The following is a 26420-nucleotide window of genomic DNA, read 5'->3' as shown; positions in this document are numbered from 1 at the left end:
AATCTGGCATTAGATAACAGCACCCACAGGCCAGTGGACACAGCAAATGAGCAACAAGGATCCCATGGATGAGAAAAGTGGGAAAGAGGAACAAGGCGTAGATAGCCTTGCCCTCATCTTCTATGGTAGTTCACCACCTCCCCATGGCCATACCTCCCTTTACCCATGATCACTGAAATTGGGGTGGCATCACCCATATTCCTCCTTACTAAGACTCATCTTAAACACCTGATATGGACACAGCACGAGCCCACCAACAAAACCTACCTGAACCAGTTATCCTAATAGGCTTCTGAGAGATTTGGGAACAGTCAGACCCACTCAATAACTTTCAAACAGGGCACATCTACTCACCCCCCATCTCATACCCAGGGAGTGCCAGCCTTCTGCCAGTTGCAGACTCTCACTCTGAAGGCATCTGGTAACTTTTTCCTATCATTCAGTTCACTGCACAGGCTCTCACCCTGTGCAGGAACTACAGATGCACCACACGCCCTCCCCATCACCAATCTCCTCTAGACTGGTTTAACAGAAAATTAAAACAAACAAAAAAGGAAGGTAATAGAAGGGGGTAGTGCCCTCACCCTCAGGACTCCCTAAGGGGCTCCCCAAGGGGCAAACCTCTTTGGTGTTGCCCCTTCAGTCATGACCCCACCGGCGGCAGAGCCGTCACCCAAGGGCAGCTGGGCTTTTATGCCTCCTGCCCCAGCCAGCAGCTGATGCAAGAGGCTGCAAGATTGACTGCAGCCTCTCTCTGGAGCCAGGGTCAGGCAGGGGGTCCCAGTCCTTGCAGCACTTACCAGGGACTTCAGCTGTCTCAAAAGACAGCACCCCAAAGGAGCAAGCAGCAAGCACCCAGATGCTCAGATACTCACTCCCAGGGCAGGTCTTCTTCAGTCCCCTAGTGCTGCAGCTGTTCCCCCCCCAATTTTAATTTAGGTTCAGGCCTGGTTATGGCCTGATGGATGACCTTGATTGGGAGAAGGATGGGGAAGTGCAACCCTGTGTTCTTGATCTCTAAGTGGCTTTTGATATTATTGACCAAGGTATCCTTCTGAGCCGACTTGGTGAGATGGGTATCTGCGGCATTGTTTTGCAGTTTTGCACTTGAACTACACATGCACCATACTCCCTCCCCACTACTAATCTCCTCTACATTGGTTTTATAAAAAAGAAAGGGGTAGTACCCTCACCGGGACTCCCTAAGGATCTCCCCTAAAGGCAAACCCTTTAGGTGTCACCCCTTCAGCGGCAGACCCACCACCCAAGGGTAGTTGGGTTTTTATGCCCCCTGACCCAACCAGGAGCTGATGCAAGAGGATGCACGATTGACTGCATCCTCTCTCTGGAGTCTGGGTCAGGCACGGGGTCCCAGTCCCTGCAGCACTTACCTGGTACCACAGCTGTCTCAAGAGACAGCAACCCAGAGGTCTTCTCCAGTCCCCCAGTGCTACAGCTGTTAAATTGGTTAACATCCTGGCTTATTCTGAAGCTAGTAACCAAATGGGAAACTATAGTTAATTAGAGCTTGATTACTCATAACACAAAGAGAGGAACAAAGGGTCTTCCTCTGTTCAACAACTACACACAAGATGCTTGTGCATGCACACAAGCACAGCAGGAGGTGTGAAATTTCATGCAAAGCCTTAGAAATCAACATCAGGAAATGATGCCATATAAAGCCTTTAAAATTATATTCACTAATAGGCAAAAAACCTTGCGGTTTAAGAATGTACCTATAGCCCACAGCTATTTCTGTCAAACTTTAAAAAGCAGGGAAATTGGGCAGCTATAGTGAATGCACCAGGGGAGCAGGAGACCTGAACTCCTCTCTAAGATATTGTACTGCCTTACAAATTTGTCAAAATGCAAACACAATTTGGGTTGGTCTTTCACAGTCCAATCCACTTCCTGTGTAGCTTGGAAGAATTTGGTAACATGTGTCTCTGAGCATATGGTGGCAGCAACACCTGCCATCTCCAAAGATAGAGAATTATGTTTTTGTATGTTTGTTGGTGTTCTTCTTACTTTGCTTCTTTCCTGTGTTAATGTTTCTACAGAGAATCTAACCTAGAAAATTATATTTCTCTCATTATTCATCCTAGGAATCTGTGTCAAATTATTTTCATTAATTTCAATGCTTTTGTATTGGTCAATGTCACATGATGGTGAAGGCAGCCTTTTGTGTTTCAAACTGGAGGTTATGCTCTATATTTATTTTGGGCACATTAACAGTTGAATCTGAAACTGCAGTTGGATATAAAATCAGACTGATTACAATATTTTGCTACTTAAGCAATGACTCTAGCTGTTGGAAAAAACAAACTTGGCCTGCTCAAGATGCATGTGTTCAGCCTGCTATGCTTAAACTACTCCACTTAAGGAAAGGTGGGCATGGTCAATTAAAAACATAGAGCACACCTAGAATTTTGCTAGAATATATTTCACCTCCCACTGTTTTCTCTTGTGCAAACTGAGACATGCCTGATGTCCGTTGGAAACTATTCTGCAGAATAGTCAGTGCCATTATTCCACAATTGTTTCTGGAGCTTCTGTTAGTGTTTCAAAGTGTTGCTGTACTTCACATATTCACAGAAACAGAAGCAAAAGAAAATGATTTACTATAGGACACTAAAATTGCAAAGAAAATCAGACATATTTAAAGTGACTATCGGAACTATATCAACTGTTTTAATATTGTTGCTTCCTCCCTGCTAAAACAAGATCAGCACAGCACATGACTTGTTGCTGTTATCAGGGCTGATTGCAGATGTTGCCACCACTCACCATATGCTCAGAGGCACGTTACAAGCTACACAGGAAGTGGATTAGATTGTGAAAGACCAACCCAAATTGTGTTTGCATTTTGACAAATTTGTGGGGCAGTACAATATCTCAGACAGGAGGTCAGGTCTCCTGCTTCCCTGATGCATTCACTAGAGCTACTCAATTTCCCTGCTTTATAAAGTTTGATAGAAATATCTCTTGGCTATAGGTACGTTCTTAAACCACAAGGTTTTTTGCCTATTAGTGAATTTCTCTGCTTTTTAATCTGGGAGGTAAGAAATGGGATCCTGTGCAAGTTTGCTGAGAATGGACTGATCATTTGCATGCTTATTGAGTTCAGTGGGATTTACTCCCTTGCAATTGTGTTTAGGATAGGTGAAACTGACCACAGGGGATGGGGAGGCAAGGAGTGGGATGGAGCAGGCAGGAAGATGAGGAAGGGACGTTTGATCATTTGCATGTTTATTGAGTTCAGTGGGATTTACTCCCGTGCAATCATGCTTAGGTAAAACTGACCATGGGGAGGGAGGGCTGGAGTGGGCAGAGGAGGAGCAAAAAGGAAGAGGGGAGGGGAGGAAGAAGGGAGGAGGAAGGGAGAGAAGAGGGGAAGGAGGGGAAAGGCAGGTCTGATCATTTGCATGCTTATTGAGTTCAGTGGGATTTACTCCCCTACAATCATGCTGAGGATAGGTGAAACTGACCACAGGGGATGGGGAGGGGGGGAGGGCAGGTTTGATCAATTGCATTTTTTTTAGTCCAGTGGGATTTACTCCTGTGCAATCATGCTTAGGATAGGTAAAGCTGACCATGAGGAGGGAGGGCTGGAGTGGGCAGGGGAGGAAGAAAAAGGAAGAGGGGAGGGGAGGAAGAAGGGAGGAGGAAGAGAGAGGAGAGGGGAAGGAGGGGGAAGGCAGGTCTGATCATTTGCATGCTTATTGAGTTCAGTGGGATTTACTCCCTTGCAATTGTGTTTAGGATAGGTGAAACTGACCACAGGGGATGGGGAGGCAAGGAGTGGGATGGAGCAGGCAGGAAGATGAGGAAGGGACGTTTGATCATTTGCATGTTTATTGAGTTCAGTGGGATTTACTCCCGTGCAATCATGCTTAGGTAAAACTGACCATGGGGAGGGAGGGCTGGAGTGGGCAGAGGAGGAGCAAAAAGGAAGAGGGGAGGGGAGGAAGAAGGGAGGAGGAAGGGAGAGAAGAGGGGAAGGAGGGGAAAGGCAGGTCTGATCATTTGCATGCTTATTGAGTTCAGTGGGATTTACTCCCCTACAATCATGCTGAGGATAGGTGAAACTGACCACAGGGGATGGGGAGGGGGGGAGGGCAGGTTTGATCAATTGCATTTTTTTTAGTCCAGTGGGATTTACTCCTGTGCAATCATGCTTAGGATAGGTAAAGCTGACCATGAGGAGGGAGGGCTGGAGTGGGCAGGGGAGGAAGAAAAAGGAAGAGGGGAGGGGAGGAAGAAGGGAGGAGGAAGAGAGAGGAGAGGGGAAGGAGGGGGAAGGCAGGTCTGATCATTTGCATGCTTATTGAGTTCAGTGGGATTTACTCCCTTGCAATTGTGTTTAGGATAGGTGAAACTGACCACAGGGGATGGGGAGGCAAGGAGTGGGATGGAGCAGGCAGGAAGATGAGGAAGGGACGTTTGATCATTTGCATGTTTATTGAGTTCAGTGGGATTTACTCCCGTGCAATCATGCTTAGGTAAAACTGACCATGGGGAGGGAGGGCTGGAGTGGGCAGAGGAGGAGCAAAAAGGAAGAGGGGAGGGGAGGAAGAAGGGAGGAGGAAGGGAGAGAAGAGGGGAAGGAGGGGAAAGGCAGGTCTGATCATTTGCATGCTTATTGAGTTCAGTGGGATTTACTCCCCTACAATCATGCTGAGGATAGGTGAAACTGACCACAGGGGATGGGGAGGGGGGGAGGGCAGGTTTGATCAATTGCATTTTTTTTAGTCCAGTGGGATTTACTCCTGTGCAATCATGCTTAGGATAGGTAAAGCTGACCATGAGGAGGGAGGGCTGGAGTGGGCAGGGGAGGAAGAAAAAGGAAGAGGGGAGGGGAGGAAGAAGGGAGGAGGAAGAGAGAGGAGAGGGGAAGGAGGGGGAAGGCAGGTCTGATCATTTGCATGCTTATTGAGTTCAATGGGATATACTCCTGTGCACATGGCTAGGATAGGTAAAACTGAACATGGAGGAGGAGGGGGAGGGGAGAGTAGAGGGAAGGAAGAAGGGGAGAGGCGAGCAGAAGGAGTGGAGGGGAAAGGAGTGGATTGGAAGGGAAGGGGAAGGAGGGGATTGGAAGGGGAGGGGAGGGACATAAGGGAGGTGTTGGGAGGGAGGAGGAGGGGAGGGCAGGTTTGATTATTTGCATGCTTATTGAGTCCAATGGGATTTACTCCTGTACAATCACGCTTAGGATAGGTAAAACTGAGCATGGGTGAGGGGGAAGGGAGGGGAAGGAGGAGATTGAAAGGGGATGGGGGAGAGAAAGGGAGGGGTGAAGGAAGGGGAGGGGGCAAGAGGGAGGGGATGGGAGGAAGAAGGAAAGGAGGGCAGTTTTAATCATTTGCATGCTTTTTTAGTTCAGTGGGATTTACTCTTGGGCAATCATGCTTAGGATAGGTAAAACTGACATGGGGAGGAGCAGGGAAGGAAGGAGGAGGGCAGGAATTGGAGGGGGAGGGAGGAAGGCAGAAGGGAGGGGGAGGAGAGGAGATTGGATGAGTGGGCACTGGGCAGAGGGGAAACCCTTTCCTTTCCAAAAGGAAAACATTCTGGACAGTATCATTGCTTTTCAGGGTTTCCTCCACCTTTTTCTTCTACAGCAGGCACATGTAGCTTCTCACCCAAATTTAAACCAAAGCTGCCCCTGGCCATATCCACACAATACCTTTATTTCACTTTAGACAGTCATGGCTTCTCCCAAAGAAGCCTGGGAAGTGTAGTTAGTGAAGGATGCTGAGAGTTGCTAGGAAATGCCCTGTTCCCCTCACAGACCTTCAATCAGAGCAGCTGACCATTAAACCAGTCTGGCCACTGGAGCTCTGTCAGTGGAATAGGAGTCTCCTCTCAGCACCCTTCACAAACTACACTTCCTAGGATTCTTTGGGGGAAGCCATGACTGTCTAAAGTGAAATAAAGGTCTGGTGTGGGTGTGGCTCCCTGATTAGGCAAGCCAAGCAGCTGTGAGTCTGGCTTTTAGAACACTGACAGTTGGTTCTTACTGAGCATGCCTGGCATTATCATTGAGTTCAATGCTAAATTTCAGGCATTTTTTAAAAAATTAAAACTGCAGAAGATGAAGGTCAGAGTATGGGGCAAGGTCAATAACAGGATTACAGGTACTCTGTGAACATGGCTGTTTTTGAATGAATTTCAACAGATTATGAGAACTCTGAGAGAAAAAAGTCCAAAAGGGATGCTTTTTCTCTCTTTTTACACTTTGACCTCTCAATTCTCTCTATTGCCATGAAAATTTACAGGGTTATTAAGCAAGCATTTCTGAGTTCAGGACTATAAGTTCTATATGGTTTTGTTTTGAAATGAGGTTATGGGAAACATCAGAATGGCATGGGGGTATTTTCAATTTAATATTGCAGAATGCAAAAAAATCATGCTGACTATAGTATATAGGCACTCTTGTGGCTGTATAATTATAAATTCAGTGGTCACACTGCAAAACACTTGATACAGAAGACAACAGAACTTTTTGTTCCTTGAGGAAACCAGGCTTTAACAATTATTTAAAATTATCAAGCATGGAAAATTATATTCTGTAGCTGAACAAGAGGAACCATTTAATATCTGCATGTGATAACCATGAAATCACATTCCATATGGCACTCAAATACAGAAGTGGGGGGAGTAAAGAGAAATTCTATTTTTCAAGCTACATGCATCACATTTTAAGGACTAAAAATAATTCATATCCCTGCAACAGAAACATTTCCTTAAGACAGGACATCTAAATTGCCCACAATAACTTTGAAACTGCAGCATATTCTTGACTAGGTCCTGTCTTTGCTCATATGTACTGGAGCTGTCTCTTCAGCACCACACTAGTTTTTCCAGACCAACGTCCCAGCACCAGGGCTGATTCTCATTCTACTTTTTGTACTTAGGCATGAATAGAAGACACATATACACCTCCACCCCAAATGGCTACCATGAATGTGAAAAAAAGCTCCATTATAGATATTGACACAGAAATTAAGACCGTCTACATGTTGTGGACAAGACTAGAACCAGTGGTCATAGAGAACCGGATTTGTGGGGACATGAAATATACATGGAGAGGCCATTTCTGGTGGCATCCCTGTGGTGAAAATAATTTGTGTTCTGGCCCTCAAATAAAGCCTTAGAAATTAATTGTTTTGAGGAAGAAGATGATAAATTGTCAAGTAGGATATAATTAATATATCATGAAAGTATCAGGTGGAATGTTGCACCTACTACAGATTTGAATAGATGTGGAATCTACATAATATAATAAAGATAAGTCAACTCTGGTAAATTGAAGCTTTATAGTTGTCTAGTCAAATTTGGGATTGTGCACCAACAGCATAGCTGCATTACAATCTCTGTCGCATGGATAAATACACAATATTCATTTGGCTGAAAGGAATGAAATAAGGAAGATGGGCACTGTACTCTCTACTGCCTTATGTGCAGTTACCATAACAACTCCACATAAGACTTCAGTAAAAATAGAAGCTATTCTTCCCTCATGCTCTCACTCTAGGTTCAGCCAGCCTCCAAAGAACATGTTTCAAAGATTTATATGCTACTTTTAAAGTAGTAAATTTCCAAAGTAGCATACATTTAAAACAATTAAAAACAGTTATGTTTTGAACAGCAATCTGATAAAAATTAATTTGCAACAGCATGTTTAAAGCAGCATCTATGGTTGAAAATTAACAACTGGTAAAAACAAGAAAATTGTTAATTAAAAGATTGGCCCGATAAGAAATTTAAAAACCTGACATCTTAATAATGAAGGTGCCAGTCAGACATCCATGGGAAGGGCATTCCATAAGCAGGGTGCCACCACAAAAAGGCCATTCCTTTTGTTGTCAGCTGCCCTGTCTTTGAAAGCAGAGGTATTAAGAGGAGAGCTTGAGACAAAAAAAACTTAATATGGGGGGGGTAGATTTGATCATTTCCATTTATATGGTTGTATCATTTCATTACATCTTCCATATTAAATAAAGAGAGATCTTATAGGATTTTGGTATCTGGTAGGAGTAGAGAATATTATATCTAAAAGTTTGATTTCTGGGATTAAAAAAACTCTCAGGAGAGAGTTAAGAAAAGACAGTATATGTGAAAGACAACAATAACAAGATCTGAGCGCAATGTTAGAGAAAGAAGATTGGGAAGAAATATAACAGAAGAATGCTTCTATTAAGTAAATGTTTCCATGAAGGAGATTATTTACAAGATTATGGGCACAACTAGATGTGATATACATACAATACCTTGTATATTTCCCCTGCAGAGTACATTGCAGCTTCAGGGTAAAGGTGAGGGTTAGGGTTAAAAATACTCCCCCAGAGTGAAAATAAAAGAGGTAATGAGTTATACTAGAAAGTGGGATGTGGTGGTGGAGAGTCTCTTACTTTTCTTGCAGGTTTATTCAGAGGTTTGGAAAGGGGTTTCAGATGAGATTAAAACAATTTCAGAATACACCATTGCACAATCTCAAACTGTTCTTGTTAAATGAAGGATGAGAATAACATGGAGTTTGTTAGCAGTAAATGGCTCGATTCTGGAAGAATAGTCAAGTGCCTACAATTTGCTCAGTAGAAGAACTCATCTGGAAATGTTGCAAAGATGCAGACATTAACACATTTAGTATGTATACATATACATTTCAGAAAAAAGTAAAAAGTTGTGGAAACTGCAGCCCTTTCTCAGTTTTATCAATAAAAACCAGCCACTTGCCTCCAGGAAGCCCAAAAGCAGGGATTGAAGGCAATGGCCCTTCTCTGTTGTTTTCCAGAAACTGGCGTTCAGACTGTCTCTGCCATTTATTCTCACAGCTGGTGCTATTCCTGCTTCCTTTCATGGCCCCCTGAGGTAGATGATTCATGTGGCAGAATTATCAGTGAGGTCAGCATTTGAGTGGGCGGTCCCTTGCAGCTTAGATCCTGGTATCATGGGTGGGGGCTGTGTGACCCATTATAAACCTGTGGTTGGATTGGGGGTGGATTTATTACATTGGAAACTAGAGTAGGATCCTGGACTCATGGACTTCAGACAGGAAGGTGAGGCAAAGCAGGATCAGCATCTTGGGATCCAAGTACTGTATAGATTTCAGGACCATGGTCAGTGTTCCTCCAGTGTAACAGAATGGAGTTAAGTATGTCTTGGAGCAATTGGCAGGTTTTTACAGACTAGTTTAGTTCTACAGGCCTCAACCCCTGAATGCTACATTTGGACAGTTAAAGAGTTGGTGTATTCCTCTGCAGCCCTTGGCTTCTTCTAGGCCCTGGGTCTAGGCCCTGGGTTTCAAGCTGTGGCGACAGCTTCTCAGGACTCTCCTCTGAGAAGTTTGTAGGCTAACTGCTACAGTTTAGTGCCAGAGGTGTCTTCCTAGGGTTCAGGGGCACAGGATCCTGTGACAAGGGAGGGATGGGCAAGGAAATTACTCCATCTCTTCCTTGGGGGGATGCTGTCATCAGTTGACTCTACCTTCAAGGATTCCTCATCTGGAGCCATGGCATGGGCATGAGAGGGCTAACCTGCTGCCTGTAGAGAGAAATAGAAAGTAAATAGTGATAGCATAGTGGTAGTATAGCACTTTGGTTGCTGGAAGTGGCTGCAGGTGCTCAAGCAGGGCTCATGGGCCAGAGCAGATGACTATGGGATCTACCTTACATCAGTTTCCAACTGGCTACATTGGGTCTGCATCTCCTCCTGGTCCAGCTGTGTCTATTGAGTTATGGGGAGAGGTGAGAACAGACCTTCAAGAGCCGCATGCTCACCCTTCCACTTGCAGAGATAGTGCTATGCCCCCAGCTCCATGTGCTGGGGAAGAGGGACAGACACAGGGGACCTGTAAACTCAGGATTCCATTGCAAGGGAGGTTGGCAGGGAGAACCAAACTCCAGAGGGTGGCTCCCTTGCTCTGTGGTGACTGACAAGGTAGTGTGTTAGGGTTCTCCCACAAAGGTGGCTATAGTCCCTGTTGTTTTAACTGGTGCATGGGGGGTACTTACCTGGTTTTAGGGGTTTGTTAGTCATAGGTGTCATCTTCCTGCAAGCTGCGTGCTTACGCTGCATCTTTCCTGTGGAGACACACCTACTAGCTGTTGAGCAAGGAAAAGTTCTTAAACCAATACCATTTCCCTATTTTGCAAGGCAAGGGGCACTCACTGTGGTCTTGGTTGGACCCAGTCCTTGCCTCACCAGAGTGGTTAGGGTGCTAATCACCTAAGTGGCCTGCTGTGATTAGCTCCTGGGTGAGTGTACACTGATGGGGGGGAGGGGATGTTGGAAGTGGGGCAAGAGCAACTCCTGTTTTGTTCTTTTATGTTCCAGAAGGGAGATAGAGCGAGGGTCCTCCAGATGGATAGGCCTGATTACCTTTACCTGTGATGCTCTGACTGACTTCCTTCTGTCTTTAGACTGATATCTTAGGGAGCTTATCTGCCCCTCCTCCTTCCGCCTTTTCCCCTCTTATCTTGGAGACATCTTTGTCTCTGTGCTCTCTCTCTCTCCCTCCCTCCCTCCCTCCCTCCCTCTCTCTCCCTCCCTCCCTCCCTCCCTCTCTCTCTCTCTCTCTCTCCATGAGGGCAACTCCCACGCCTGGGCGTTGCACCTCCAACTTATTTAGTTAGTTAGAACTAGGTATGCCTTTCTATCTACTATGTATTTCTATAAATAAAGTAGCTTTCCTTATTTTACTAAGCCTTAAGTCTCAATGATCTCAATGTAGGGTAAAAGCTGCTGCTTAGATAAACTCACATACTGGCACACACGCATCTCAGACCGTTGACAATCTCTGCTAATATACATACAAATTTACACAACAGGGGAGAGGAATGATGGGTTTCAATTGCAGCATTCTAACCTTCTGGAGCCAAGGAAAGGGAAATTCTCATGCACAAGCTGGAAAGGGCCATCTCATTCTCCAGACGCTTAAAGGGAGGGTGGTGAGGGTTTCCAACTGCTAGCAACTGAGGAATGGAAGGTCACACACCACTAATGCCAGGAAATGGCAAGGGCAGTATGGAAAAGAAATGGAGATTGGCATGAGAGATGAAGGGGTCTCCCAAGCAGGCCTGCAATGCCTTCCTTAACCGGTGCCCTCCAGATGTTTTGGACTATATCAGCCCCACCCAGCATGGCCAATAAGAATGATAGGAACTGTAGTCTAGCAACATCTGGTGGGCTCTCCGCTGGGGAAGGCTGCACTACTGTAGCCGGATATGGTGCCAATCTCTTCAAATGGTTGAATGCTTGCAAGTCCACCTCCTACGCGTGCAACCCGCTTGAAGAACAGCGGTTATTTGCTCGTTCATCCCCCGCTAGCACAGGCAGGTCCCCTGCATGTGGCAAGTAAGTGCTGTTCCCGCGTGTGCCTTCGGGGAGGGCGCACGCTCCTCCGCAACCTGCTCTCTTGGTGGTGTAAGAGAAGCCCTACAGATGCAAGGGCGCGATCCTCGACGCAGCGGCGGCCGCGGCGCCTTTTTGGCGCGGCAAAGGGATCCTCGCCGCTGCCGGGCGACCAGCTGCGTCCCTCGAGGCAGTTTCCGAGGCGCAGGCGCAGCAAGGGCGGGCCCGCACCCAGGCGGCGGCGAAGAGCGCCGCTGATTGGCGCCCGGGGCCTGGCGGGCGGGGCCCAGCCGGCGGAGCGGGCGTCTGCGCCCAGAGCCCCGCACTCGCTGCCTGCGCTGGGCGGAGCGGCTGCGGCGCCTTCCCATCCTGGCAGGGCGGTCCGGCCCCTCGCCCGGGCTCGCGGAGGATGGAGCAGGCAGCCTTGCGGCACGCTCAGGCCAGCCCGCCAGCGCCGCTAGGTGAGTCGAGGCAGCCTCTCTGCGAGGGGAAAGACAAAGGCGCCGGATCTGGCCGGCCGTGCCGGGAGCAGCCCCCCCCCCATTGTCTTGCAGTCCCGGGAATCGAGCGTTGGGCTCAGGGACGTTCCCCGGGGAGGGGCGGGCGAGTGCGACTTCGCGTTTCAAGAAGAGCAAGGAATTAGCCCGGCTAATTAGCCTGGCTTCGGAGCGGAACAGATGGAGGCGCGAGGGAGGGAGGGAGCTGCAGAGGTGCAAGCAGCTCCTGGGGCTGGTCTTCCCCACTGGTTCGGGTCAGTTCCTTGGACCTGGCGAGGCTCTGTGATTGGGGAACCCGGGGGGGGGATCTGTCAGTTCTTCACCCGTCCTTTGTGAGAGCTTGAAGAAGCCGTGCCTGCATCCCTGCAGGGGGGAGGAGTTGCTATGGCACAGTCATGGGGGGACTGCATGGGAAGGGCTGCTTGGGAGGGTATTTGGGAGAAAGGAGAAGTTTGCACCGAGCTGCTTAGACGGTGCCCTGCACGGGGGCGAGGAGAGGGAGAGAGATGGCACGTCCGCATCAGCCGCTGCAATAGCCGGACGTACATCAGCATTCAGAACCGTGCATGGAAGCAACCTTGAGATCCACCTCAGAAGCTGCCAAGGTGCCCAATAAGAGACGCGCTGTGGGAAACCTGGGGAAGTACTGCGAAACGGGGGATGGGTGGTGGTGGAGGATGTCAGAGTGTCTTCAGCTCCATCAGAAGGAGATGCTGTAGGAGGAGGATATGGCGCATAGCACTGCTTGTGTCGGTAGGAGGCTGGTCTGGCCCAGGAGGCAGGCAGCTAAGGATGCAACTTGGCTAATTGCTGAGCACCCCGCCCCCACCCTGGCTCCCTGGTAGTTTTGCCTGTAGTGGTGGGACCATTTTGCACTAACCTAGCTACATGCACCAGCTGTGTTCCTTCTAGGCCATTTCCTGGTCAACTTGGAAATTCTGCTGCCTACCTACTTAGGTGATCACTTTTGTGCATCTGATGATGTATTGGGCTCTGGACCATAAGAGCTCTTGCCACGATAAATGAATATGTTACATGCTTAAAGTGTCCCAAGACTCATCTGCAGGTAGTCTTGAAGCAAAACCCTGTTGCCCAGAATTGAAAGTATGACTTCTGGGTTTACTGGTATCTTTATCATGATCAATTGTCAGCATAGCCAAAACAGCCTTTTAGCATTGAGCATATTCATCACTATGTACGAAAACCTCATGGGAGTTGGACAATTATGAACAAATTCCAAATAGCTTCTAATAGTACACGAACCATGCCACCAGAAAATGGTGAATTGGTACCGTGTGCTCAATAATGGGCTCCTGCTGGGAGGAAGGGTGGGATATAAATCAAATAATAAATAAATAAAATAAGAGAGCAAGAGATTTGAAATGCTTGCAGAAAGCCAGCTATGCAGACCTCTGATTTGATGGAACTGGAGATGCCACAAAGCCATCTCTTCTTCACCCCATCCACTCCCTGAAGCAATTTCCCCAACCTTTGTTCTTCTTTAAATTAAGGGGATGAACATGCATTTAATTCATTAAATTATGTGCAGCACTTTAAAACTAAACTTGGACAGCCTGCTTGAAGCATGGGGGTGGGGAGGAGCAAAAGAGACAACAGAATAAGTATTCAAGTTTTTAAGCAGTACACTTCTGGCATTTGCATTCTGAACACAGAGAGCTGAGCCCTGTAAGCCTGGGTGCAAGAGCCCCAATAGATACAAACACCCCCTCTCCTGTAATAGGATGATGAGTGTGTCCAGTATATCTGTCTCCAATTGTTAAAAAAATCCTGGCATGTAGGCACATCCTCCTCAAAACAGCATTTTCCAATGCCCATCCTTGTCTTTGTGTTCTGCTTTAATCAGTAACCTCTATGTCAGAGAAGGCAGAATTAAATATATAGCTATGAAGACCAGCCTTTCCCGGTTACTCATCTACTGGGTGTCTTCCTGCTCATATCACAGCTACCTCAGCCAGATACAATAACAGTTATCAATAAGACTTCCTTTGCCTCCTGAACAAGCATTAGCTGATGCTCTATCAGGTCTTCCACTTTATGACTCAGGAACTCCCACCTTCAATCACTTGGCATTTTCTCTAAGTCTTGGAGTGCAAGGGTTAAAAGTGGCTCAGAACTTGTTTACTGTCTCTGAGCAATGTCCTCTGATCCAGATGGATGTCACATCTATTCAGAGCTGATCCTTGCTGAGCCAAGAGAACTGGGGCGATCCAGGGTGATGATCAGCTGCATGTGCCCTAGTAGGCAGGTGGGAGGGAGGGACTGACAGAAATAATAGGTGAGGCTAGAAGGGAGTAGTAGCAGGGCAAAAGGACTGTGTCTAAGAGAAGGCTAGAAATGATTCAGTCTCGATCCCCTTCATTTTTTGAGAGAATGACACTTTATGCTTTGTTGTTTTGTGCCACCCTATCATCTATGTCTGGTTCCAGTCACTTCAGAATCATCCCTTAATGCAAATTTGAAATCCCAATCAACTTGGTTAAAGACTGGCTTTAAAAACTGGATTCCTTCCACTTCTTCCTATATATTCTGCATATTGATGTGCAGAGGGTAACTCTTGCATATGGAGATTATATATAAGGTGATAGATGGAGGAGGAGGATGCTTTGGGATTAATTGAGAATAAAAGATATATGAGCATGCCTCAGTATTGTATATCACTGCTATGAACTATGCCCACAATGTGTGTTGGGCAAGGTATTGTTGGTACTTTAGCAGAGCTCAAATAATTATTTAGGGTATAGTTCCCCAACTCCAGTGGCATGAACTCTTCCCCTGCCCCAAACATTACTCAAAGATGTAGGGTGTGTGTGGAGGGGGGAATGTCCAGTGCCCTAAATCAATTTGAATCTGATCTGGCATGTTTATTCAACTTACAAGTAAACAAACCAAAAGTACATCATTTTAATATTACATGCTTTATGGAAATGGAAATGGACTGCCTTCAAGTTGATTCCGATTTATGGCATAGGGTTTTCATGGTAAGCGGTATTCAGAGGCGGTTTACCATTGCCTTCCTCTGAGGCTGAGAGGCAGTGATTGGCCCAAGGTCACCCAGTGAGCTTCATGGCTATGTGGGGATTTGAATCCTGGTCTCCCAGGTTGTAGTCCAGCACCTTAACCACTACACTGCACTGGCTCTCTACATGCTTTATAAATATCTCAAAACGTTTTTCCAGTAGCCAATGGTATATGCACTGAAATATTTGACTGGGGGGGGAATCAAAGCACACTTACAGTGCAATCATGAATATTTACTTAGATATAAGTCCTACTCTGATCCATGGAGTTTACTCTCTAGTGTGTGTTTAGATTTGTGCCATGAATGTGGTTTAATCGTTATATTCAAATGAATGACTGGAACATCTATCTAATCTATGTAAAAGTGTAAATGTACTGCCTTCAAGTCAATTCCGACTTATGGCGACCCTATGAATAGGGTTTTCATGAATAGGCTGAGAGGCAGTGACGGGCACAAGGTCACCCAGTGAGCTTCATGGCTGTGTGGGGATTTGAAACCTGGTCTGCCAGGTTGTAGTTCAACACCTTAACCACTACACCACACTGGCTTTCATCTATCTAACTATATAATATTTTTGTAAGCCATCATGCATGGGGGCATCACAGGAGATGGTGTGGCACAGTGACAAGGCAGCAGGCACGGGGGGGGGGGAGAGAGGCAAGGATGGTGGGTGAGCAGGTGAGCAGGCAGGCAAGTGGATGCAGGGGTGGGTGAGCAAGTGGGCATGGAGGATAGGTTAGAGGCAGCAGTGACAATACAGAAGACCCGTAAGCTGCCTAAATGGGGTGGTGGCAGTAGCCTAGGTAGGCAGGAGGCAAGTAAGCTGCCTAAACAGGGTGGCAGTGAGTGCCTGAGGGGCCATTTTGGAGATACCTTGGGGGTGGGGGAAGTTTTGGGAGTTGCCTGTGTGTGTATTTGGAAGTGCCTGGTGTGTGTGTATGTTTGGGAGTCCCTGGGGTGGGAGTTGAGAGCCTGTGTGTGAGAGAGAGAGAATCCCAAGGAGTTGGGTGTGTGTGTGTATTTGGGAGACCCTGAGTGTGTGCACGCAAGTCCCTTTGGTGGTGGAGGGGTTGGTGTGCAAAGCATGCAGGGGCAAAGCCCCTAATTCATAACTATTTTAAGACATGACAATAATAATAATAATAATAATAATATTTAATTTGTTTGTCGCCTATCTGGCAATTAACCACTCTAGGCGACGTACATTAAAAGAGATAAAATACAATAATAACAGATGTAATCACATTAATAACAATAGATAAAATACTGGACAGTCATCAATACATATAAAAGCAATTATAATAACAACATACGATAAATGACAGAATCATGGTGATTTACCCAATGACCTCAAAGGCTTGCTGGAATAGCCACGTCTTCAGGGCCTTGCGGAATACATCTAGGGAAGGGGCATGTCGAAGATCACATGGGAGGGAGTTCCAGAGAGTGGGGGCCACCACAGAAAAGGCCTTCTCCCTAGTACCCACCAACCTAACTGCTTTGGTTGGAGGGATTGAGAGAAGGCCTTGTGTGGCTGATCTAGTTGGGCGGCATAATTGGTGGCGGTGGAGGCGCTCTTTCAGGTAAGCTGGGCCGAAACCGTACAGGGTTTTAAAGGTTAAAACCAACACCTTGAATCGGGCCCGGAAAACAACCGGCAGCCAGTGTAGGTCAAACTACACTGGCGTGATGTGATCCCGTCAGCGGCTGTTGGTAAGTAAGCGCGCCGCCGCATTCTGTATAAGCTGTAATTTCCGGGTCGTTTTCAAGGGTAACCCCACGTAGAGCGCATTACAGTAGTCCAATCGAGAGGTGACCAGGGCATGCACTACGAGCGGGAGCTGTTGAACAGGGAGGTAGGGTTGCAGCCTACGTATAAGGTGTAATTGATACCAAGCTGCCCGGCTCACAGCCGAAATCTGAGCCTCCATGGACAGCTTGGAATCAAGAACAACCCCGAGGCTGCGGACCTGGTCCTGTAGGGGCAACTTCACCCCACCAAACACCAGGTCAACATCTCCTAACCCTCCCTTGTCTCCCACAAGTAGTACCTCGGTCTTATCAGGGTTCAACTTCAACCTGTTGCTGCCCATCCATCCACTCACGGATTCCAGGCACTTGGACATGGTCTCCACAGCCCTCTCCGGTGAAGATTTAAATGAGAGATAGAGCTGAGTGTCATCCGCATATTGGTGACACTGCAGCCCAAATCTCCTGATGATCTCTCCCAGCGGCTTTACATAGATGTTAAACAGCATGGGAGAGAGGATAGAACCCTGTGGCACACCACAATTGAGAGGCCAAGAGTCTGAAACCTCGTCACCCAATGCTACCTGTTGGCGCCTATTAGAGAGAAAGGAGTGGAACCACCGTAAAACCGTGCCTCCCAATCCCAAACTCTCCAGGCGATCTAAAAGGATACCGTGGTCGACGGTATCAAAAGCCGCTGAGAGATCCAGGAGGACAAGGAAGGTGAATTCTCCCCTATCCAGTGCCCAATTCAATAGCATGTTCTTCCCTTACATTGTGTAAATTTTAAGAACAAAATGTAAAACAGGAAAACTATTAACATGCTACCTTCAGCACACCAAAGAGGTGTACATTAGATGTATAGATATCTCCTGGGTATGAATGCTCTTCTCATGTTGAATCCACACGTTTGTTCAATATGTGCAGGGGGGGCTGAATTGTGCCAACTTTTCTGCTACTGATCTCTGTGTGAGATGGCAGCACAACCCTATGCATGTTTGGGGACCCCAGTCACGCCAAGCTACAGCTGCTCTCTTTGTACGGCCTGTCCTCACCGTCTGAAGAGTGCACAGAAGTGGCGGATGGGTGAGCAGCTGCCTGCTACTCTCCCAGGGACAAGCTCCACGGCAGAGCATCTGCCTTGCACGCAGAAGGTCCCAGGTTCAATCCCTGGCCTCTCCAGATGGGACTCAGAAAGACTTCTCTCTAAAACTGTGGAGAGTGACTGCCAATCAGTGTTAACAATACTGAGCTAGATGGACCAGTGATCAGTGTAAGCAGCTTCTTTCCTATTGGTGGAGCACAGGTGTGTCATAAACAGAGATATATCGTTATGGGAGGGATGACAACTTTGACACTGCCATCCATTCCTTATGTTACTAAGTAACCCTGTCAAACAATGCATTTTTAGAGATAAAAAAAACATGGGGAAAATAAAGCCACAGGAATGTTCTTTCCCGCATCATTTACAGCTTCTTTTGCTCCCATCTCTGCCACCATTTCTCTCTCTCTGCCCACCACTTCTGCCAAGTAATATGCTTCTCTCAGAAAATAGGGATGAAATTGGGATGGACTGTGGGGACTGCAGAACTGCAGAACCTTTCTCTCCATTTGAGCCCTAGAGAAACAGAGCCCAATATATGCTGTTTGCCTTACATGGAGACTGAACATAGCATGCTCTAGCTATTGCCCTTGTAGATCCAGAACTGCATTGCTAGACTGAAAATGATGATGGTGGTGGTGGTGGTGGTGGTTATGTTTATCCTGCCTTTGCTTCCAAAGGAGCCTAGAGCAGCAAAGAAAGAGAGACGTTGTTGTGTCCAGTTTCTATGGTGCAGTTGTGTACTTCACAGTGCTGTACTGCAGTGGGGAGGTTTGCAGTCATCATAGGAGAACACGTATCTCTGTCCTGAGGAAATCAAGTGAGGGACAGATTACAAGGCTGTACTTGAAACTAGTCCCTAAGGAAGCATCTTAACACACACTACTTCCATATTTATGCTCTATTTTATGGCCCATTCCAGTCCCTTGAGTATAATCTGCTGATATAGAACCACAAAAGACAAATAGCAACTATATGTGGAGTGTACACCCTGAAGAAGAACATCTGTTCTTGAGCCTCCTGTACGTATACTGAAAAACTGCATCTGTAAGTCATAAGAATGGCAGGTAAATGAAAGACTACTCACTCCTCAAGAGTGCCCAGAACTATGTTGCAGTTCTTGACAATTGTGCTTTGGTTTATTTGATCCTCTGCTACCTTTATTGAGCACACAATCCATACATGGTTTTCTCAGGATTGTGGGTGCTCTGATAATTTAAGTGATCAGAAAGTGTGTTTCTCCTATACGTACTTACCAGGGGTGCTGTAGGAATTTGACCTTTAAGAATAAACTATAAGAAAAGGCCTGATCTGTGGTTCTTGGATTAACCTGTGGGTCAGAACTCAGTCTCCACTGGATTTTGTACAGCTTGAGGACGTTGACAAGGTGCTTGGACAGGTTCGTGCATCCACTTCTGTGCTGGATCCTTGCCCTTCTTGGCTAATAAAAGCTAGCAGGGATGGAACAGCCGTCTGGGGCAGGGAAGTGATTAATGCCACTCTGTGAGAGGGAGTGGTCCCTGGCTGCCTGAAAGAGGCAGTAGTGAGACCAGAGCTTGGAAAAGTTACTTTTTTAAACTAAAACTCCCATCAGCCCAATCCAGTGGCCATGCTGGCTGGGGCTGATGGGAGTTGTTTAAAAAAGTAACTTTTCCAAGCTCTGAGTGAGACCACTGCTGAGGAGACCCTCCCTAGACCCAGAAAATCTTAATAACTATAGGTTGGTGGCAAATGTTCCATTCCTGGGCAAGGTCCTTGAACGAGTGGTGGCAGGCCAGCTGCAGACACTCTTGGATGAGACTGATTATCTGGATCCATTTCAGTCGGGTTTCAGGCCTGGTTTTGGCACAGAAACAGCCTTGGTCACCCTGTATGATGACCTCTGTCAGGAGAGAGACGGGGGAGTGTGACTCTGTTGATTCTCCTTGATCTCTCAGCGGCTTTTGATACCATTGACCATGGTATCCTTCTGGGAAGACTGGCTGAGTTGGGAGTGGGATGGACTGCATGGTGGTGGTTCTGCTCCTACTTGGCAGGTCAGCTCCAGAAGGTGGTGCTTGGAGAACATTGCTCGGCACCCTGAACTCTCCAGTATGGGGTTCCGCAGGGGTCAGTTCTGTCCCCCATGCTGTTCAACATCTACATGAAACCGTTGGCTGCGGTCATCCGGAGCTTTGGAGTGCGTTGCCATCAGTATGCTGATAACACACAGCTCTATTTCTCCTTTTCATCTTGTTCAGGTGAGGCTGTCAATGTGCTGAACCAGTGCCTGGCTGCGCCAATGGACTGGATGAGGGCTAATAAACTGAGGCTCAATCCAGACAAGACTGAGATGCTGCTAGTGGGTGGTTCTTCTGACCAGATGGTGAATGTCCAACCTGTCCTGGATGGGGTTGCACTCCCCTTGAAGGAGCAGGTTCGTAGCTTGGGGGTTCTCCTACAACCATATCTGTCACGAGGCTCAGGTAGCCTCGGTGGCATGGAGTGCATCCTACCAACTTCAGTTGGTGGCCCAGCTATGCCCCTATCTGGACAGGGATAACCAGTTCGGTATTATAAAAATACACACAGAAATAGGAATTAATTTGGTTGGTCCTATTTCTTAGCAGAGTTGTAAAAATACAAGCAGCAGAATGAGTATAAACCAGCCCCACCTTTCTCTATATAAATAACAACAGACACAATCCTTTAGGTAAAAGAAAAAGAATGTTTACTTACAACCTCATATGTTTAGAAGAACATAGGCTCTAGCTTGGAAGAAAGAAAAATAGGAATCTCAGTCCATCTTAGTCTTTGTATTGATGCACTCAGCAGAGAGCATCTTGCCATGCGGCCTCTCTCAAAGGTAGGAAGATCAGCAATGGAGATTATTCAAAAATCCCCCAAGACAAAGGAGGAGGAAGTCAGGTAACTAAACCCCACCCATTAGGAAGTTACGTCACGGTAAACAGGTACATGGGATATTTCCCAAATATCCCTTAAAGTGAACATGCAATATTTGCCTATTCCAACATAACCTGGCTTCAGTTATCCATGCTCTGGTAACCTCCAAAATAGATTACTGCAATGCGCTCTACGTGGGTTTGCCTTTGAAGACAGTTCAGAAACTGCAGCTTGTGCAAAATGCAGTGGCCAGATTAGTAACAGGGACCAGACAGTTCAAACATATGAAACCGATTCTGGCCCGCTTGCATTGGCTGCCTGTATGTTTCCAAGCTCGATTCAAGGTGCTGGTTTTAACCTATAAAGCCTTACATGGCTTGGGACCACAATACCTGATGGAACGCCTCTCCTGACACGAACCCACCCGTACACTACACTCAACATCCAAAGCCCTCCTCCGGGTGTCTACTCCGAGGGAAGCTGGCAACAAGGGAGAGGGCCTTCTCGGTGGTGGCCCCCAAATTATTGAATGATTTGTCTGACGAGGTGCACCTGGCACCAACACTGTTACATTTTTGGTGCCAGGTCAAGACTTTCCTCTTCTCCTAGGCATATTAGCATGTGTTTTTAAATTGCTTTTTAAAAAATGTGTTTTTAAATTTGTATATTTGTTTTTAATGTTTTTAATTGTTGTAAACTGCCTAGAGAGCTTTGGCTATGGGGCGGTATACAAATGCAATAAATAAATAAATTTGTGCTTTTCCAAATGTTACAACATAGTTCTTGGCAGTATATCAAAATAAGCATTTAAAAATGTATTGTGAGAAGATTTTTTAAAAATGCACATTAATGTATTAATGCATAGAACATAATTTATGGGTAAAAACAGGCAGAACTGACACAGATTAGAAATAGATAGATTTGCTTATCCAGATGACAGATTTTTCCTATCCCTCATGCTACTCATTTTTTATGTACTTTAAACTGATGATATGACAAGCTTTGGGAGGTTTGCATGGGATTGTCAAGTTTGGTATATACAGGATATCTGCAAACATGGCCTTTGGTATAGAAATACTACACAGAAAGGAAGATCCTGTGGAATCAAAGGAGACTTCATATGTACCTTAAATCAGATCTGGAATTGGAACCTGGGCAACCAGGTGCCTAGGAGTTTGTGAGTCCAGATTCAGGCACATGATCTAGTTATAACTAACTTGATTCATTGATTTCAGTGGTACTTGGTTGAGCGTGACTAATTTTTCTCTGTACTGGGGCCCTGATTCTAGAGATATTTTGAGTGTTCACAAGAGTGTTCACAACTGCAAACATCCCTGATTGCTTTGACTGATGGCAAGATCAAGGTGATTGTTACAAAAAGGATAGTATTAGCCATAATCCTGTGAGCCTCTGCCTCCCTGAAGAGGAACACAAAGGTGATGGCAGCTGTATGTCTTTTTTTCACATTGAGGGCTGGGATTTCAGGTTCCAGCTTCCCTGCTGGAAAAGTGGTGCTGTGTACACCATTCCTGCCAGACAGAAGCCGCACTCTGTAAATGGCAGGTGCAGCACCAGTTTCCATTGGAGCCTTGTAATCCCAGTCCTCAGTAGCAAAAAACTCAAAACATTCTGTGGAGAGCATCTGCAGTCACTGCAGCCTCTGGCTTTCCCTTTGCCTGCCCAATGGTAACTTTCTTTGCCTTTGGGCAGAGGAAGGGGGAGGCTGCAGCAGGAGATGCTTCTCAAACACTTTAAAGGGCTTTGTACACATTCTCTTGAAACACACACAAAGCCTTGACCTCTTGGGATAAACACAGGAATGCTTGTGCATCCGTCTATGATCCTAACAGACTTGATCACTGTCCCTGTGCTGTGCAGATCATTTGAGTTGTACAAACATGGGACTCCCCAGTATGCCAGCCTAACTCTAACTTGAGGCAGTTACAGAGGTGTGCCAAGGGTGCAGCCAGTGAGTGTGGCGCATCCCACTAGAGCACTGATTTACACCACTTACGGCTTTTTAAAACAGGAGCTTCAAAGTGTGTCATTATAGCTCCCCTGTGAAGAGCAGGAACTTGATGATAATTAATTAATTAATATGCTTTTTAATGCCAAATAGGCTTCTAAACGGTTTACAAAATATTATAAGAACATTGTTAAAATACACCATATTTCAAAAAGATATCATAATTAAAATACATGATAAAAGAATCCCATGAAAACAGCAGAGCAGTTAAAACCGCGAGTCAGGCTGTTGTGGCATTAACTGGGTTCCATTTATTGATCTTAAATCCCTCACTGGGCAATGAGGAGGAAGTCAGCCTTTCAGGTAACCTTGTCCAGTTGTTTATGGCTTTATATGTGAGAAATAAGACTCCAAGACTGGCTTGGTTGCAAACAGGCAGCCAGTGAAAATCCCTTCACAATGGTATGATATCTGCCCAGTAAGGGGCACCACTCACTATTTGGGCCACAGCATTCTGCACCAGCTGCAGTCTCTGAACCACCTGTAAGGGAAGCGCCACATAGAGTGTAAACATGAGGTTATACTGTGAGTTGCAGTGGCCAAAGGTGCAGTTGACAAATCAGCTGGGACTGATGATGGGGGTTCTGTGCTGTAGAGGTTTCCTGGGCACAGATGAGTCCAAGAGCAGCCCTATATAAGAGCACCCCTGTATAGAATACATGGGGAATCTGTTTTCTAATTTAAAAAGAAAACTCAGTAGTGAAAACCCCCAACTAGTTGTGCTCCAGTTACCAGATCTGCTCAGCGAAGATGACTGCTCCCCATTGGCTCAAGGTGGATTTCCCTTGAGCGTAATCACTGTCATGCTTAAGCAATCCTGAAAAAAACCTCTCTTCAGAACTGGGAATGCAAACATAGCAAGGGTAGGGGGTAATTTAAGGATTATTTATTTATGGTGAATGTTCATTATAAGGAGGTCAAAGCTTCTGAATCTAAAAATAACTGTTCTGATTTAATGTATACATTTCTTACCTTAATGTCTATGAATTCTTAATATATGTGTAGACCCCTAGGCGTGGCAATATAATTAAGGAAATTTCTGTTGATTATGAAGAAATTCATTAATTTCCATTCATTTTTCTGGAGCCCCACCATGAAATGTGGCAGTCCCACCTAACCTGACTATGGGTCTGGTCAGAGAGAGCCCATTCAAGTGTTTTCTACAAACTAACACTGTTCGGAGCGGGTTAACTTTGACTTAAAATAACCTGAATCCTCAAAATTCCTATTCCCAGTTCAGCACATGTGGTCAAGCCTGTTCTACCACACACACACACACACACACACACTTTTAATTACATTTTAGTGTTGTGTTTTGATCAGAGTCCTACAAAAATAAAAAATTAACATAAACTAAAAACAACAAATTAAAACTATATACATGAATTGCCATGCTCCAGTCCAACTGTTGTCAGATCCAGCCCATGTCACCTTTGGATCTGGCTTGTGGCTTCTCCTTCTCAATCTCACCCACCACCACATGGCAATTTAGCGGGAGCTTTATTAATATGTATTAATATGTGCTGTACAGCGCGGTTGGAGGGAGGTAATTTTTGTTCAGATGGCAGCTAGAGAGAAAAGGGGGGAGAAAAATTGGGGTGGGGAGGGACAATGTGAGAAAGAGAAAGAAGGAGCTATCTAAGGGGGAGAAAGAAGGGATAACCCCCCACACCCCTGATATGTAGCCCAAGAGATTGCCTCTGAGGGTCTGTGGCCCTAGACACAAGAACAGTTCTCCACCCCTGCCCCAAATGTTTATTTTATTACATTCAAAAAACCCTTCCTCCCAAAGGAGATTTTGTCTCTGGGGTTCTGACAGACCAAATTTGCCCATCTCTAGCAGTCAATGATTACTGTTTACTTCTATGCACAAAAAGTCCATTGGGATTTGAGAAAAGGGGGTCCCATACCCATAGAACCACTTTCCCAGAAAAAAATCCCTCCCTCCCTCAGCCGTAAAGCTCTCTCCATCCACTGCAGGATTCTTCTAGCATCTCTCTTGCTGAAATGGTATGTGGGCATACATTATGTCGGCATAAGTAGTGCTTTCCAGAGCCTGATTATAGCAAAGATCTCAGAGTGGCCATAGTGTTGCATTGGTAACAAGTAGCCACCAAAGGGACAGTGCTGTGCAGATGTACAGTTGTGAGTTCTGGTTTGTCACAATTCCACTGTGCATAATTATCATGGCCAAGTAAGATGACTAAGATTCTCATGGATATGGCTGTGTGTTTTTTGCATGTTGATGTGTGAAAATTCACACAGATTTGTCGGTAAAATGAGTGCCCGGCATACGCTGGGGGGTAAAGAAAGGGTGGGGAGGAACTGGCAATCCCACCCCATATATACGGTCTGCCTAGTAAACGTCGCAAGAAGTCACCTTAAGAGTCGGAAACGACTCACACTACAAGTGCGGGGACACCTTTACCTTTAATATTGTAGATATTTGGAAATGAGCAGGTAATGCTTATAAAAAGCTCCAGAGGCCACAGCTCTTGGGTAGGTGGGGCTTTCTGTTGCCTCCAGCACATGAACCCACTTCTGTATCGTTCATCAGGTGTCTTGGTAACCTCTTACTGTGGGTTAATTTCAGAGTGAAAAAGGGTGATTGGGTATGTGTTTGTGACCCTAGTAATATCTAATTTCTTGAGCATATTACACTTCTCAGGTTTATTGGTATGCAATAAATCAATGGAATTTTCAGAAAACCAATGGAAATTTAATATTGTAGACGGACTTTCTAAATAAATGAATAAACAAATAAAACACTATTAGCAGACAAAATGGTTGTCCTGAGAATCCTCCTGTGCTCATCTCTGCCCCTCTGTTCCTACTAGAGAGGTTGCTGTACCTTTCTGCGTGTCCTGTTAATTTCTGTGTCATAAGTAATAGATCTTGATTAATCCCTTCTGTGACTTGCTAGGGAGGCCTTCTGCTGCTGAACAGATTCTTAACCACCCTCTTCTTGCCAGATGCTGCCAAAGCCAATTACTGCTCTTATTTTCTCTTGTTAATCTCTTGTTTTTCTTTGCTGAATGATGAGAGTAATTGATCATTGTCCTCACTTTTAACAAAGCCTCTATGTTCAAAGCAGCTGATGACGGCTTCTCCTGGCCAAACTCATCAGTGGCCCGTTTGAAGCAAATGCTGCTGGTACTTGAGATCAGAGAGAAAAGGAAAGAGCAGAATTGCAGTGGCAGAGTGGAAGGCAGACCGATCTCACCCTTTGTACCAGGAGTGTTTCCCGCACAGGCCCCACTGAAATGAACGGAAGCAGCAAGAGACCATTACCATATATTCACTAATGCTAGATTGTACCCTTGTTAGTGGAGGTCTCATTTTCATTCACTCACCTCAAGCACAACTGTTGGATATACTTTATTTATTTATTTATTTATTGCACTTGTATACCGCCCCATAGCCGAAGCTCTCTGGGCAGTTTACAGCAATCAAAAACATTAAAACAAATATACAATTTAAAACACATATTTTAAAAACAATTTAAAACACAATTAAAAAAATTAAAGCAATATAAAAACAATTTAAAACACATGCTAAAATGGCGCCGAAAAGATAACAGTGTTTGCGCCAGGCGCACCTCATCACACAAATCATTCCATAATTTGGGGGCCACCACCGAGAAGGCCCTCTCCCTTGTTGCCACCCTCCCAGCTTCCCTTGGAGTAGGCACCCGGAGGAGGGCCTTTGATCTTGACCGTAGTGTACGGGTGGGTTCATATCAGGAAAGGCGTTCCATCAGGTATT

General features: G+C 45.8%; 1 protein-coding gene and 1 long non-coding RNA gene across 6 annotated transcripts in view; one reads left to right on the top strand and one right to left on the bottom strand.

Annotated features, from left to right (window-relative positions):
- Positions 1-6846: 6846 nt before the first annotated feature.
- On the bottom strand, positions 6847-11533 carry LOC133388301 (uncharacterized). The gene is made up of 3 exons (XR_009763724.1): positions 10874-11533; positions 10020-10088; positions 6847-9549 (listed from the first exon to the last, which is right to left on the bottom strand). It is a non-coding gene; the product is annotated as an uncharacterized LOC133388301 (long non-coding RNA).
- A 172-nt stretch (positions 11534-11705) lies between these two features.
- The window catches only part of PSD (pleckstrin and Sec7 domain containing), a 161077-nt gene continuing 146362 nt past the window's right edge, over positions 11706-26420 (top strand). For all 5 annotated transcript variants that reach the window (XM_061634656.1, XM_061634653.1, XM_061634655.1 and 2 more), the window contains exon 1: positions 11706-11819. The gene's annotated coding sequence lies outside the window, so the exon portion shown is untranslated. The remainder of the gene's footprint in view (positions 11820-26420) is intronic.

The sequence above is a fragment of the Rhineura floridana genome, chromosome 7 (genome assembly GCF_030035675.1).
Source record: "Rhineura floridana isolate rRhiFlo1 chromosome 7, rRhiFlo1.hap2, whole genome shotgun sequence".
NCBI classification, from domain to species: domain Eukaryota; kingdom Metazoa; phylum Chordata; class Lepidosauria; order Squamata; family Rhineuridae; genus Rhineura; species Rhineura floridana.
The sequence above is the reverse complement of the archived record's forward strand: the minus strand, read 5'-3'. Positions and strand labels throughout refer to the sequence as shown.